Raw genomic sequence first — 14,263 nt, forward strand, 5'->3', positions numbered from 1 at the left:
TGACTGTAGCTGTAGCTTATGGTCATCTGACCGAGGCCTTCCGCTGGCTTACCCCTCCACCCCTTTGAAAGTTATATCTTCAGTATAACGTGTAAAGTTACAGACTAGGTTAGATTAGGTTAAGTTAGGTTAGGTTAAGTTGGCTGAGTTATATAATGCTACGAAATCGTATATTTAATATAAAGAAATAAATTGAGGAAAACGGTGATGATACGTCTGACAAGGTGGTAGGTGAGTGCAACCAGGGAACGTTGACATGTACACGAATATCACTGGTAGTGTGAGAATGTGTTGGCCGAGTACACGCACCAGAGCTGATACTATCACACATGTTGTAAACCGTTTTCCATCGACACTAACGTCAGTCAAGACTACCTGCACAGCCTTGCAGGTTTCCCTTGTACTGCAGCCACTCTGGCAAGACGAGTGGTGTTGATAACCACCGCAGTGCCAGGAGTATTGTGGCCGCATTTCTTTTATTCGCTTATTTGTTCATAAATGCATGTTAATGTAGAGTTTGTACTCTTACCCAGCCAACCTAATATACAGTGAAAAGGAACGGTACAACGAGTACCTCAGATATAAGTTATTAATTGTGAAGGAACTAACTTTCAACACCCTCTCTTCATACATAAGGAATATTACCAGCTGGTCATTAGCTGTTTTCAAGAGGGAAGTTCCCCAAGTTAGTTTTTGATCAGCAGGGTTGTGGTACCTACTTTGCACATCGTGCGGCTAGCACCAACAGCCTGATTGGTCAAGCCATCAGCCAGGGGGCTCGGTCTGAGACTGAACCGCGGCTGAATAAAATTAGACCAATCACGCTAACTTCAAGATTATTGCAGTTGTAATCTTAAGAAACTGACATTAGGATTCGGGTCAAAAAAAAAAAAAACGTAGCACAATGTAGATAGGGTGAGTATTTATACGTTACAGATAGAGAAGTAATCTTGGCGACAAATTGTGTGAGTGATGATGCTTGTGTAAGAGATACACAGGTTGGAAGAGTTGCTGGGGACACCTGTACAAGGGAGGCTGGACAAGATTGTCTGAGAGAGGCGAGGTGTTGGCAGGGGTCCAGGAGCAGCATGCTACGTCCTCACCGCCTACGTTACACTGGTCAACACATGTGTAACCACTTCTACACAGGAATCAAACGTACGTAAAAATGAGATGTGTGTATATGTGAAGTTCAGTGCCAGATCAGCCAAGCTGTGGCAGCTATGTGGACCTGCGGAACGCTAGCAACACTAGCCTAGTTGACAAGACAAAACAAAATGGCAAGGGTCTACAAACTTTGAGGCTACCTTGAATCGACTCCGGGGGGTCACTGCCCCCCACGGCTCGGCCCCAGACCAGGCCAGACCAATACTCGCGAAACCAGAGACAGGCATGATGTAACAGTGTGTGTCCTCCAGGCTATCATTATTACATTCACTGGGAGGCGCTCAACCCTCAGGGTCTCGCACAGCTTGGAAGTAATCAGGTTTGATCCAAAGAAGGGGATGGGTAACCCCAATTCCTTGAATCAAGAACCCTTCATCGGCATCGAGGGCGTGTACTAGCAACCAATATTCACTTTTGAATAATGATGTGAGATGTTGTAGTTGTGAATTATTAAAATCAAGGCATATAACACCGAAATTAAGGTATACAACCGAAATTAAAGGTATATAACACTGAAATTAAAGACATATATAATTCCGACATGTTAATGAATATTCATGTAGTTTGTCTTGTGAGAATCAACACTCCGGTCACCTAATTCAGTCACATTATCACGACAATCTTGAATCTCAGCCGCCTCCCCCCCCCTCTAACAATTAGTTTCCTGATTTATAAACATTGTCGCTGCTGTTGTTACGAAGCAACTCAATAAGCAATTACAGTTATCATTAAAAATTAAGGAATCTCTCCCATTGGTACAGTTTCCAGAGGTATATATATTTTAGATACCTGATGATGATGTATCTTTTGACGAGCCTATGAGGGGAGGCCCCACAAAGGAGGTTCCTTGATGCTGGTGAGGGGCTCTTGATCTAGGGAATTGCATCTGTGCTCCAGTTCCCTGAATTGATCCTGAATACCTCCCATCCCCCCCATACATGCGCTGTATAATCCTACGGGTTTAGCGCTTCCCCATGATTATAATAATGTGAAGGGGGGGGCACTGGACACATTGTTGCTCGGGTAACACCAATACCAAATTTCTGGTATGTAAGGATATCTATACTAGAAAAAGTGTGTGTTTCTCGTGGTGTAAATTTTGCTTTAATCTTATTCTAGGGATTCAGATATTCTTGACTAGCTGTGAACACGACATGGCAGCCTTAATGACCCTCGTGCGGTTGCTAGGCTTCCTTTATGACCCTCGTGTGGTTGCTAGGCTTCCTTTATGACCCTCGTGTGGTTGCTAGGCTTCCTTTATGACCCTCGTGCAGTTGCTAGGATTCCTTTATGACCCTCGTGTGGTTGCTAGGCTTCCTTTATGACCCTCGTGCGGTTGCTAGGCTTCCTTTAGGATCCTTGTGTGGTTGCTAGGCTTCCTTTATGACCCTCGTGCGGTTGCTAGGCTTCCTTTATGACCCTTGTGCAGTTGCTAGGATTCCTTTATGACCCTCGTGTGGTTGCTAGGCTTCCTTTATGACCCTCGTGCGGTTGCTAGGCTTCCTTTATGACCCTCGTGCGGTTGCTAGGCTTCCTTTATGACCCTCGTGTAGTTGCTAGGCTTCCTTAATGACCCTCGTGCGGTTGCTAGGATTCCTTTATGACCCTCGTGTGGTTGCTAGGCTTCCTTTATGACCCTCGTGCAGTTGCTAGGATTCCTTTATGACCCTCGTGCGGTTGCTAGGCTTCCTTTATGACCCTCGTGCAGTTGCTAGGCTTCCTTTATGACCCTCGTGCAGTTGCTAGGCTTCCTTTATGACCCTCGTGCGGTTGCTAGGCTTCCTTTATGACCCTCGTGCAGTTGCTAGGATTCCTTTATGACCCTCGTGTGGTTGCTAGGCTTCCTTTATGACCCTCGTGCAGTTGCTAGGCTTCCTTTATGACCCTCGTGCGGTTGCTAGGCTTCCTTTATGACCCTCGTGCAGTTGCTAGGATTCCTTTATGACCCTCGTGTGGTTGCTAGGCTTCCTTTATGACCCTCGTGCAGTTGCTAGGCTTCCTTTATGACCCTCGTGTGGTTGCTAGGATTCCTTTACGACCCTCGTGCTGTTGCTAGGCTTCTTCTATGATCCTCGTGCAGTTGCTAGGCTTCCTTTATGACCCTCGTGTGGTTGCTAGGATTCCTTTACGACCCTCGTGCAGTTGCTAGGATTCCTCTATGACCCTCGTGTGGTTGCTAGGCTTCCTTTATGACCCTCGTGTGGTTGCTAAGCTTCCTTTATGACCCTCGTGCGGTTGCTAGGCTTCCTCTATGACCCTCCTGCAATTGCTAGGCTTCCTTTATGACCCTCGTGTGGTTGCTAGGATTCCTTTACGACCCTCGTGCAGTTGCTAGGTTTCCTCTATGACCCTCGTGCTGTTGCTAGGCTTCCTTTATGACCCTCGTGCTTTTGCTAGGCTTCCTTTATGACCCTCGTGCGGTTGCTAGGCTTCCAAATGACCCTCGTGCAGTTGCTAGGCTTTCTTTATGACCCTCGTGCGGTTGCTAGGCTTCCTTAATGACCCTCGTGCGGTTGCTAGGCTTCCTTAATGATCCTCGTGCGGTTGCTAGGCTTCCTTTATGACCCTCGTGCAGTTGCTAGGCTTCCTTTATGACCCTCGTGTGGTTGCTAGGCTTCCTTTATGACCCTCGTGTGGTTGCTAGGCTTCCTTTATGACCCTCGTGCAGTTGCTAGGCTTCCTTAATGACCCTCGTGCGGTTGCTAGGCTTCCTTTATGACCCTCGTGCGGTTGCTAGGCTTCCTTTATGACCCTCGTGTGGTTGCTAGGCTTCCTTTATGACCCTCGTGCAGTTGCTAGGCTTCCTTAATGACCCTCGTGCAGTTGCTAGGCTTCCTTTATGACCCTCGTGCGGTTGCTAGGCTTCCTTTATGACCCTCGTGTGGTTGCTAGGCTTCCTTTATGACCCTCGTGTGGTTTCTAGGCTTCCTTAATGACCCTCGTGCAGTTGCTAGGCTTCCTTTATGACCCTCGTGTGGTTGCTAGGCTTCCTTAATGACCCTCGTGCAGTTGCTAGGCTTCCTTTATGACCCTCGTGCAGTTGCTAAGCTTCCTTAATGACCCTCATGCAGTTGCTAGGCTTCCTTTATGACCCTCGTGCAGTTGCTAGGCTTCCTTAATGACCCTCGTGCAGTTGCTAGGCTTCCTTAATGACCCTCGTGCAGTTCCTAGGCTTCCTTTATGACCCTCGTGCAGTTGCTAGGCTTCCTTAATGCCCTCGTGCAGTTGCTAGGCTTCCTTTATGACCCTCGTGCGGTTGCTAGGCTTCCTTAATGACCCTCGTGTGGTTGCTAGGCTTCCTTTATGACCCTCGTGTGGATGCTAGGCTTCCTTAATAACCCTCGTGCGGTTGCTAGGCTTCCTTTATGACCCTCGTGTGGTTGCTAGGCTTCTTTTATGACCCTCGTGTGGTTGCTAGGCTTCCTTAATGACCCTCGTACGGTTGCTAGGCTTCCTTAATGACCCTCGTACGGTTGCTAGGCTTCCTTAATGACCCTCGTATGGTTGCTAGGCTTCCTTAATGACCCTCGTACGGTTGCTAGGCTTCCTTAATGACCCTCGTACGGTTGCTAGGCTTCCTTAATGACCCTCGTACGGTTGCTAGGCTTCCTTAATGACCCTCGTACGGTTGCTAGGCTTCCTTAATGACCCTCGTACGGTTGCTAGGCTTCCTTAATGACCCTCGTACGGTTGCTAGGCTTCCTTAATGACCCTCGTACGGTTGCTAGGCTTCCTTATTTTGCTTTAGTAAGTTTGATCCATCGGTTTTTTTAAGCATCTATATTTTAAATTTTTATACAAGTTATATTACATAGGTAAAATATTATGCATAAAATATTGTATGATAATACAACGTTAATATTTAAAATTGAAGGTAATTTTGTGTCGCCGAGAATGATAGATGTTTATTTATAGTTAAATATACACCATTATAGGTTGATGTAACCTAACCTGACTTAACATAATCTAAAGTAAATTAACTTAAATACACAATGGGAAAATATAAAAAAAATGTGGATTTTCTGACGTTAAGCAAAACGTATAATAATAATAATAATAATAATAATAATAATAATAATAATAATAATAATAATAATAATAATAACAACTAAAATATTAAAATGGGAAAAAGTTACATAATGTGACTTGGATTAAGAATAAGAACATAAAGAAGGAGCACTGCAGCAGGCCCACCGGCCCGTGCGAGGTAGGTTTAACTCACACCCACACCCACTCATGTATTTATCTAACCTATTTTTAAAACGGCACAGTGTTTTAGCTTCACTTACGGTACTCGGGGGGGAGGGGGGTATTCCACTCATCCACAACTCTATTACCGAACCAGTGATCTATATCTTTTCTGAATCTAAACTTGAAACCATTGCTTTGAGTCCTGTCTTGGTTAGATATTTTAAGTACATTATTTATATTTCCTTTATTTATTCCCGTTTTCCATTTATACACCTCAATCATATCCTCCCTAATTCTACGCCTTTCTAGAGAGTGCAGATTCAGGGCCTCAGCCTATCCTCATAGGGAAGATTTCTGATACATGGGATCATCTTTGTCATCCTCCTCCGTACGTTTTCACGCGTATTTATGTGTTCTGTAATAATGAGTCAGTTATTTAAGAATATAGTGTGGGGAGGTAATGGGGAAGAATAGGAAAATCTCGCAGGATGTGCCAAGTCTATCAGTGACCTTGGTCTGTGGTTCATGTGTGGTGAAGGTCGGGTGAGCCTAAAAGAACGTACCTTGATGCTGCTGAAGGTCTCTTAATCCAAGGAACTTGAGACACCGTCACCTTCCTTGAATTAAACCTGATTTCGTCTCGTTTACAGGCGTTGTGTGACCCTTACGGGTTTTGCGTTGCAAATAGAATAATGAGGATGGGTATATGGCACATAACCATAGTATCAAGCCATTAATTGTTTGGCAAAGCTTTTATCAAAATAGATGTACATCTACTCTCAGGAGCCGTGAAGTGTAAGAGGGAATAGAAGAATATTTAGGAGATAGGAACTTTCATCACAGTGTTAATTTATTGGTCAGACAACAGAGAAAGTTCTTCTTAACACTAATCTTAGTCATTAAGATGACTCATTATTAATGTAGTTTGTGATTATTATTATTTATTATTATTATTATTATTATTATTATTATTATTATTATTATTATTATTATTATTATTATTATTATTATTATTATTAAAGATTAGCCGGTATTCTCCCGGCCCGGGCCTTTTCCAAGTGGTGGCCCGGCCTTGGCTCCCTGTCTTGGGAGTGTCTGAGACCTAAGTCTCCCATGGGAGGAGGCACAAGTACCCCCTCATCTTTGGGACCAAGTGTCCCCAGGCCTAGCCACATTCCCCGCCCTCACGGGGCTCGTAGGGAGAAGCTAGGCCTCTCTGGTCTGCCATCCCCGCCCCAAGGGGGTTATTGGGAATGACAGGCTTATGAGCTGTAAGCTCGGGCTCAGGCACCTACCCTACCCTAGAAAGGCTGGGCATGGTCTCGATCGTAGTTTGTGAATAAAATTTAAGTCATTTCTTACATCGATATTTTTTTTTGTGTTGTATAATGCCCTTGTGTAATTTATAATTCTATATATAATATAATATCTTAATTTCATACGTATTGCCTATATATATATTTTCTTTATCTGTAACTTGCTTATTTTATTATTAGTAAAAACTGGGTATAGGTCACTATTGCTGGCGGATATGTAGGACAAATCTACTTGGTTAATTTTATCAACAGTTAATTTGGTTTACTCAACTTAGGTCACAGGGTCAAGACTTTGGTATAATAACGTCTGATGACCTGTCATTTAGTTTACCTGGAGTTTACCTGGAGAGATTTCCGGGGGTCAACGCCCCCGCGGCCCGGTCTGTGACCAGGCCTCCTGGTGGATCAGAGCCTGAACAGCCAGGCTGTTGCTGCTGGCTGCACGCAAACCAACGCACGAGCCACAGCCCGGCTGGTCAGGAACCGACTTTAGGTGCTTGTCCAGTGCCAGCTTGAAGACTGCCAGGGGTCTGTTGGTAATCCCCCTTATGTATGCTGGGAGGCAGTTGAACAGTCTCGGGCCCCTGACACTTATTATATGGTCTCTTAACGTGCTAGTGACACCCCTGCTTTTCATTGGGGGGATGGTGCATCGTCTGCCAAGTCTTTTGCTTTCGTAGTGAGTGATTTTCGTGTGCAAGTTCGGTACTAGTCCCTCTAGGATTTTCCAGGTGTATATAATCATGTATATAATCACTAGCACGTTAAGAGACCATACAATAAGTGTCAGGGGCCCGAGACTGTTCAACTGCCTCCCAGCATACATAAGGGGGATTACCAACAGACCCCTGGCAGTCTTCAAGCTGGCACTGGACAAGCACCTAAAGTCGGTTCCTGATCAGCCGGGCTGTGGCTCGTACGTTGGTTTGCGTGCAGCCAGCAGCAACAGACTGGTTGATCAGGCTCTGATCCACCAGGAGACCTGGTCACAGACCGGGCCGCGGGGGCGTTGACCCCCGGAACTCTCTCCAGGTAAACTCCAGGTATCTCTCCCGCCTGCATTCCAGGGAATACAGGTTTAGGAACCTCAAGCGCTCCCAGTAATTGAGGTGTTTTATCTCCGTTATGCGCGCCGTGAAGGTTCTCTGTACATTTTCTAGGTCAGCAATTTCACCTGCCTTGAAAGGTGCTGTTAGTGTGCAGCAATATTCCAGCCTAGATAGAACAAGTGACCTGAAGAGTGTCATCATGGGCTTGGCCTCCCTAGTTTTGAAGGTTCTCATTATCCATCCTGTCATTTTTCTAGCAGATGCGACTGATACAATGTTATGGTCCTTGAAGGTGAGATCCTCCGACATGATCACTCCCAGGTCTTTGACGTTGGTGTTTCGCTCTGTTTTGTGGCCAGAATTTGTTTTGTACTCTGATGAAGATTTAATTTCCTCGTGTTTACCATATCTGAGTAATTGAAATTTCTCATCGTTGAACTTCATATTGTTTTCTGCAGCCCACTGAAAGATTTGGTTGATGTCCGCCTGGAGCCTTGCAGTGTCTGCAATGGAAGACACTGTCATGCAGATTCGGGTGTCATCTGCAAAGGAAGACACGGTGCTGTGGCTGACATCCTTGTCTATGTCGGATATGAGGATGAGGAACAAGATGGGAGCGAGTACTGTGCCTTGTGGAACAGAGCTTTTCACCGTAGCTGCCTCGGACTTTACTCTGTTGACGACTACTCTCTGTGTTCTGTTAGTGAGGAAATTATAGATCCATCGACCGACTTTTCCTGTTATTCCTTTAGCACGCATTTTGTGCGCTATTACGCCATGGTCACACTTGTCGAAGGCTTTTGCAAAGTCTGTATATATTACATCTGCATTCTTTTTGTCTTCTAGTGCATTTAGGACCTTGTCGTAGTGATCCAATAGTTGAGACAGACAGGAGCGACCTGTTCTAAACCCATGTTGCCCTGGGTTGTGTAACTGATGGGTTTCTAGATGGGTGGTGATCTTGCTTCTTAGGACCCTTTCAAAGATTTTTATGATATGGGATGTTAGTGCTATCGGTCTGTAGTTCTTTGCTGTTGCTTTACTGCCCCCTTTGTGGAGTGGGGCTATGTCTGTTGTTTTTAGTAACTGTGGGACGACCCCCGTGTCCATGCTCCCTCTCCATAGGATGGAAAAGGCTCGTGATAGGGGCTTCTTGCAGTTCTTGATGAACACGGAGTTCCATGAGTCTGGCCCTGGGGCAGAGTGCATGGACATGTCATTTATCGCCTGTTCGAAGTCATTTGGCGTCAGGATAACATCGGATAGGCTTGTGTTAACCAAATTTTGTGGCTCTCTCATAAAAAATTCATTTTGATCTTCGACTCTGTCTGGTTAGCGGCTTGCTAAAAACTGAGTCATATTGGGACTTGAGTAGCTCACTCATTTCCTTGCTGTCATCTGTGTAGGACCCATCTTGTTTAAGTAGGGGCCCAATACTGGACGTTGTTCTCGACTTTGATTTGGCATAGGAGAAGAAATACTTTGGGTTTCTTTCGATTTCATTTATGGCTTTTAGTTCTTCCCGCGATTCCTGACTCCTATAAGATTCCTTTAGCTTAAGTTCGATGCTTGCTATTTCTCTGACCAGTGTCTCCCTACGCATTTCAGATATATTGACCTCTTTTAGCCGCTCTGTTATTCTTTTCCGTCGCCTGTAAAGGGAGCGCCTGTCTCTTTCTATTTTACATCTACTCCTTTTTCTTAGAGGAATAAGCCTTGTGCATACATCGAGTGCCACCAAGTTAATCTGTTCTAGGCATAAGTTGGGGTCTGTGTTGGTTAGTATATCTTCCCAGCTTATATCGGTTAGGACTTTGTTTACTTGGTCCCACTTTATGTTTTTGTTATTGAAGTTGAATATGGTGAATGCTCCCTCGTGACTAGTCTCATTATGTCGGTTTGGGGCTCCACGCATACATGTCTGAACCTCAATTATGTTGTGATCTGAGTATATTGTTTTTTATATGGTGACATTTCTTATCAGATCATCATTGTTAGTGAAGATGGTCTAGTGTATTCTCCAGTCTAGTAGGCTCTATTATTTGCTGGTTTAAATTGAATTTTGTGCAGAGATTTAAAAGCTCGTGTGAGTGTGAGTTTTCATCAGAGCTGCCTCCTGGTGTTATTACTGCAACAATATTATTTGCTATATTCCTCCATTTTAGGTGCCTTAAGTTGAAATCCCCCAGGAGCAAGATGTTGGGTGCAGGAGCTGGAAGATTTTCCAGACAGTGGTCAATTTTTAACAGCTGTTCCTGGAATTGCTGGGATGTTGCATCCGGAGGCTTGTAGACTACCACAGTGACTAGGGTTTGGTTCTCGACCTTTACTGCTAAAACTTCCACTACATCATTTGAGGCATTAAGCAGTTCTGTGCAAACAAGTGACTCTGCAATGTACAGGCCAACCCCCCCCCCCTTTGCCTGTTCACTCTGTCACATCTGTATAGGTTGTAACCTGGGATCCATATTTCGTTGTCCAAGTGATCCTTTATGTGGGTCTCAGTGAAAGCCGCGAACATTGCCTTTGCCTCTGCAAGCAGTCCATGGATGAAAGGTATTTTGTTGTTTGTTGCTGGCTTTAGACCCTGTATATTTGCAAAGACGAATGTCATCGGACTGATGGTATTGTTGGTACTGGGGGGGGGGGGATTTTTTTCCGGCATTAGTATCTGTATCTGTTGGTTTGGAGTGGAGGCCATCGACTGTGGTTCCACTCCAGGAATGACTGGATTTGGTGTATGATTTCTGCCATTTCCTGCCAGTTTTTTTTCCTTCCTGGCACTAAAAAAACCTCTCCCTCTTGAGTGGCTGTGGCTACCCAGGTAGTAGTGGCACTATTCACATCACTTGTACACTCTCCCTTAGAATATTGTTCCGTGTTGCCTCCGTCCAAGAGATACCAGAGCTGAAACAAGAGCACAGATTGTTTACTACTCGCATCGAGCTGATAAAACATTTCAGTTAGTGAGAACGCCTCAGATTACTTTCAGTGTGGACTGTGGGTGTTCCTACAATGTAACTGTCATACGGTTTAGTGTAGAAGCACACTGCTGATGTATGCAATTTTGTTTAATAAAGCAAAAAGAGCCTTCAGCCTCGCCATTCGCCCCTAACCGGTTATCACAGGGGTAAAATAGGCTCGTTGCTCCTGCCCCAGACATTAGTCACCCCCACCACCACCTTCCCCCTACTGCTGCTGGTACTCCTGCTGCTGCTGCTGCTGCTGCTCCTGCTGCTGCTTCTGCTTCTTGAACTTCCTACAATTGCTATCCTCTGGTAGTGCTGTTTGCTGGGTTACTGCTGCTGCTTATGGTGCTGTTGTTGCCATAATTGTTGGAAGTGTTGCTGCTACTACTGGCGGCACCTCTGGTGCTCTTACTGTAACTACTTCTGTCGCTGCTTTTAGTAGGTATCTTTATTTCGAAACGTTTCGCCTACATAGTAGGCTTCTTCAGACGAGTACAGAAAAGTTGATAGAAGCAGAAGATACTTGAAGACGATGTAATCAGTCCATCACCCTTAAAGTTTTGAGGTGGTCAGTCCCTCAGTCTGGAGAAGAGCATTGTTCCATAGTATGAAACAATATGGCTGCTTTTAGTAGCTGTTGCTGTTGTTTTTATTAAGTGTTGGTGTTGTCGCCACCTGAGCAGTTGAACAACATATCCATCACGAGGATAAGCAGGCATTTAGGTACCCGTCTATAATTATCCAATATAATGTGAAGTGGACAGTATATTGATGTTAATTATTTAGGTACTCCACTATAATTACATAATACATTGATGTGGAGAGGACTGTATATTAATGATAATTATTTAAGTTCCCGACTGTAATTATCCAATACATTGATGTGAAGAGGAAAGTATATTGATAATTATGTAAGTCCCCGTCTATAATTGTTGAATACAACGGAACTGGAATTGTATGTAAAGGTGGAATTAATATGCGCGACTGGTAACAACAGCCTGATTGATCAACCGGGAGGCTTGGTCTGGGACCTGGCCACGGGGGATAGCGATGCCTGAAATAGTGTCAAGGTAGCTTCAAGGTAGATGCAGCGAACACCTTCATTAACCGCACAGTGGATTGTATTGTTAAGTCAGTGGAGAATACATGAGAGAAAGGAATATATCAGTGTCTCTCATAGCGAAGGCCTCGGTCAGATGACCAGAAACACCAGTTGCGGGTCATCATATAACTAAGACTCGCGTCAGGAAACACTTGTCTTAACCTAATGTCTCTCACTGAATATACACTCAGAAAAAAAAGGTATATAGACAGACTGGTTATAAATGACCATAATTTTTAAAGGGGTGGACCGGTAAGCCAGCGGAAGGCCTCGGTCAGATGACCAAAAGCTCCAAAGGCGGGTCATCATCTGACTAAGACCTGCGTCAGGAAGCACTTGTCCTGTTTCCTGACGAACCTTACCTAACCTAACCTAATACACTCAGAATTTACTTTAATCCCTCTGTTAGGGGTTAGTGTTCCTGCCTCGTGGTGAACAGGTTACATGCGGCCTTAAGGACCCCTCGAGTATTTGATAGGCTTTAAACCTCATTAACTAACCAGGAGTGTACATACAGGTACAAAGGAAGGTCAGGTACATGCAGTACCTCGGGTAGAGGGAGTACAATATATGCATGATAATCATGTTATTACTCAAGGACAACATTACTGCAGTATATAACAACTGTTAATATTATCAAACTCATAAGATAGGTAAACATTTTTTTACCCGGTCCACACAGTAATAACAGTGACTTGATGTTATTTAAATGCACTTTACTGAGTAATTTTTGCTATGACAGCCTAATGTTCAGTGTGGACAAATTTCAGTTACTTCGCTAAGGACGAGTTACAAACTGGGACAAAATATGAAATCAACTCAGGTGAATAGAGGAAGAAGAGGCAAGTAAGGGACTTAGGAATGATAATATCAGAAGCTATTATGTTAAAGGATCACAATTTTATACCATCGCAGTAAAAAAAAAAATGATAGGCTTGATAATTAGAAACTTCAAAACAGAAGATGGCAAGATAATGATGATGGTTTTTTAAGAAATTTTTTCTTAAATATTACTGTCCAGTAATAGGTCTTTTTAAGACAGAGGTGCAGAATATACAGGAAACATTTACCGCCAGTATAAATTAAAGGACGTAATTATTAGGGACGCCAGACATCTGTCTACTCCCTGGAGTACAGGCGAGAAAGATATAATCTAAGCATGATTTCAAATCTACACATTGACAGTACTTGCAGTGAGAACAAGAGGCTCAGCCAACTGTGAGCTTCTGAGAAGCATGGCTTAGCGCTTATTTTTTATTATAATAATCTTGAGAAGCAAAAAAAAAAAAAGCCTTATTTTCTGTTAGTTCCTGGGGTCACCACCTCCGTAGCTCAGGGGTTATTGGAGTATTCCACCAAGCTGTTTGTGCTAGCAGCACGCAGTCCAACACAGACCACGGCCCGGTTGGTCACTGAAGGAGCTAATCATGTTCTCAAAGCAACTCCCTTGTAGGTTTAGCGCTTCGTTTTGATTATAATAATGTTAAAGCAAATTCACTCGACTTGCCCTGTGAAACTACTCTCATGTAGTTTCAGTAATATCTACACCTGGAAAATTCTAGAAACATTAGTTCCAATTTGCATGCTCGAATTATTCCGTGTGTGAATATGAGACTTGGGCAGATGGTGCTGTTGCACCATCTGCTGTTCATTGGACGATGCTTTTGCGCCGTCTAATGAACAACAACGGTGCGATTAGTACACTAAAGGAAAAGTCAAGTGTGGAGGGACCAAGACTCTTCAACGTCCTTTCTTTATACATACGGGGATTACCAACAGACCCCTGGCTGTCTTCAACAAGGAACCGGACAAGTTTCTCAGAGCAGTGCCTGTTAAGTCATGCTGTAGTGCTTATGTTGGACTTAATGCAGCTAACGCCAACAGCCTTGTTGATCAGGTCATTCACCGGGAAGCCTGGTCTGGAACCAGGTCGGGCCTAGGAACATTCTAAGCAGACGCCAGGCATTAGTGGTTGGCTAGGTTAGGTTAGGTTATGTTAATATATATTAAACTATATCTCAGTAAGATTATCCGACACTAACAAAATAATAGACGGGGTGTGTAGTGTGTAGTGCATGCTCATGTGTGGAGGACAGGTTTGCAGAGTATTGGTCCCTTGACATTTATTGAACTATCTCGTAGTAGTATGCTGCACCCCTTCTTTTCACTGGGGGTATATTGTACCATCTGCTAATCCTCTTGCTTTCGTATGGAATGATTTCGGTGTGCACATTTGGGACTAGTCCCTCAAAAAAATTTTAGGTGAAAATTATTATGCATTTTTCACAATAGTTTAGGTGCTTGACCTACTTTTTACGAGCAGTGAAGGTTCTCAGCACATTCTCAAGATCTGCGATCTCGCCTGCCTTAAAAAGAGACTTACTGTACGGTCTACTGTTACTGTACAGTAACAGTCCAGTGCAGAGACCAGATATAATTTGTACAAACTACTTTGTGACGTTGTTAGCC

General features: G+C 44.1%; 1 protein-coding gene across 1 annotated transcript in view; it reads left to right on the top strand.

The window, feature by feature from the left end:
- The window catches only part of ft (cadherin-related tumor suppressor fat), a 512,494-nt gene that overhangs the window by 342,683 nt on the left and 155,548 nt on the right, over window positions 1-14,263 (top strand). The window lies entirely within an intron of this gene.

Source organism: Cherax quadricarinatus, chromosome 5 (assembly GCF_038502225.1).
Source record: "Cherax quadricarinatus isolate ZL_2023a chromosome 5, ASM3850222v1, whole genome shotgun sequence".
NCBI lineage: Eukaryota > Metazoa > Arthropoda > Malacostraca > Decapoda > Parastacidae > Cherax > Cherax quadricarinatus.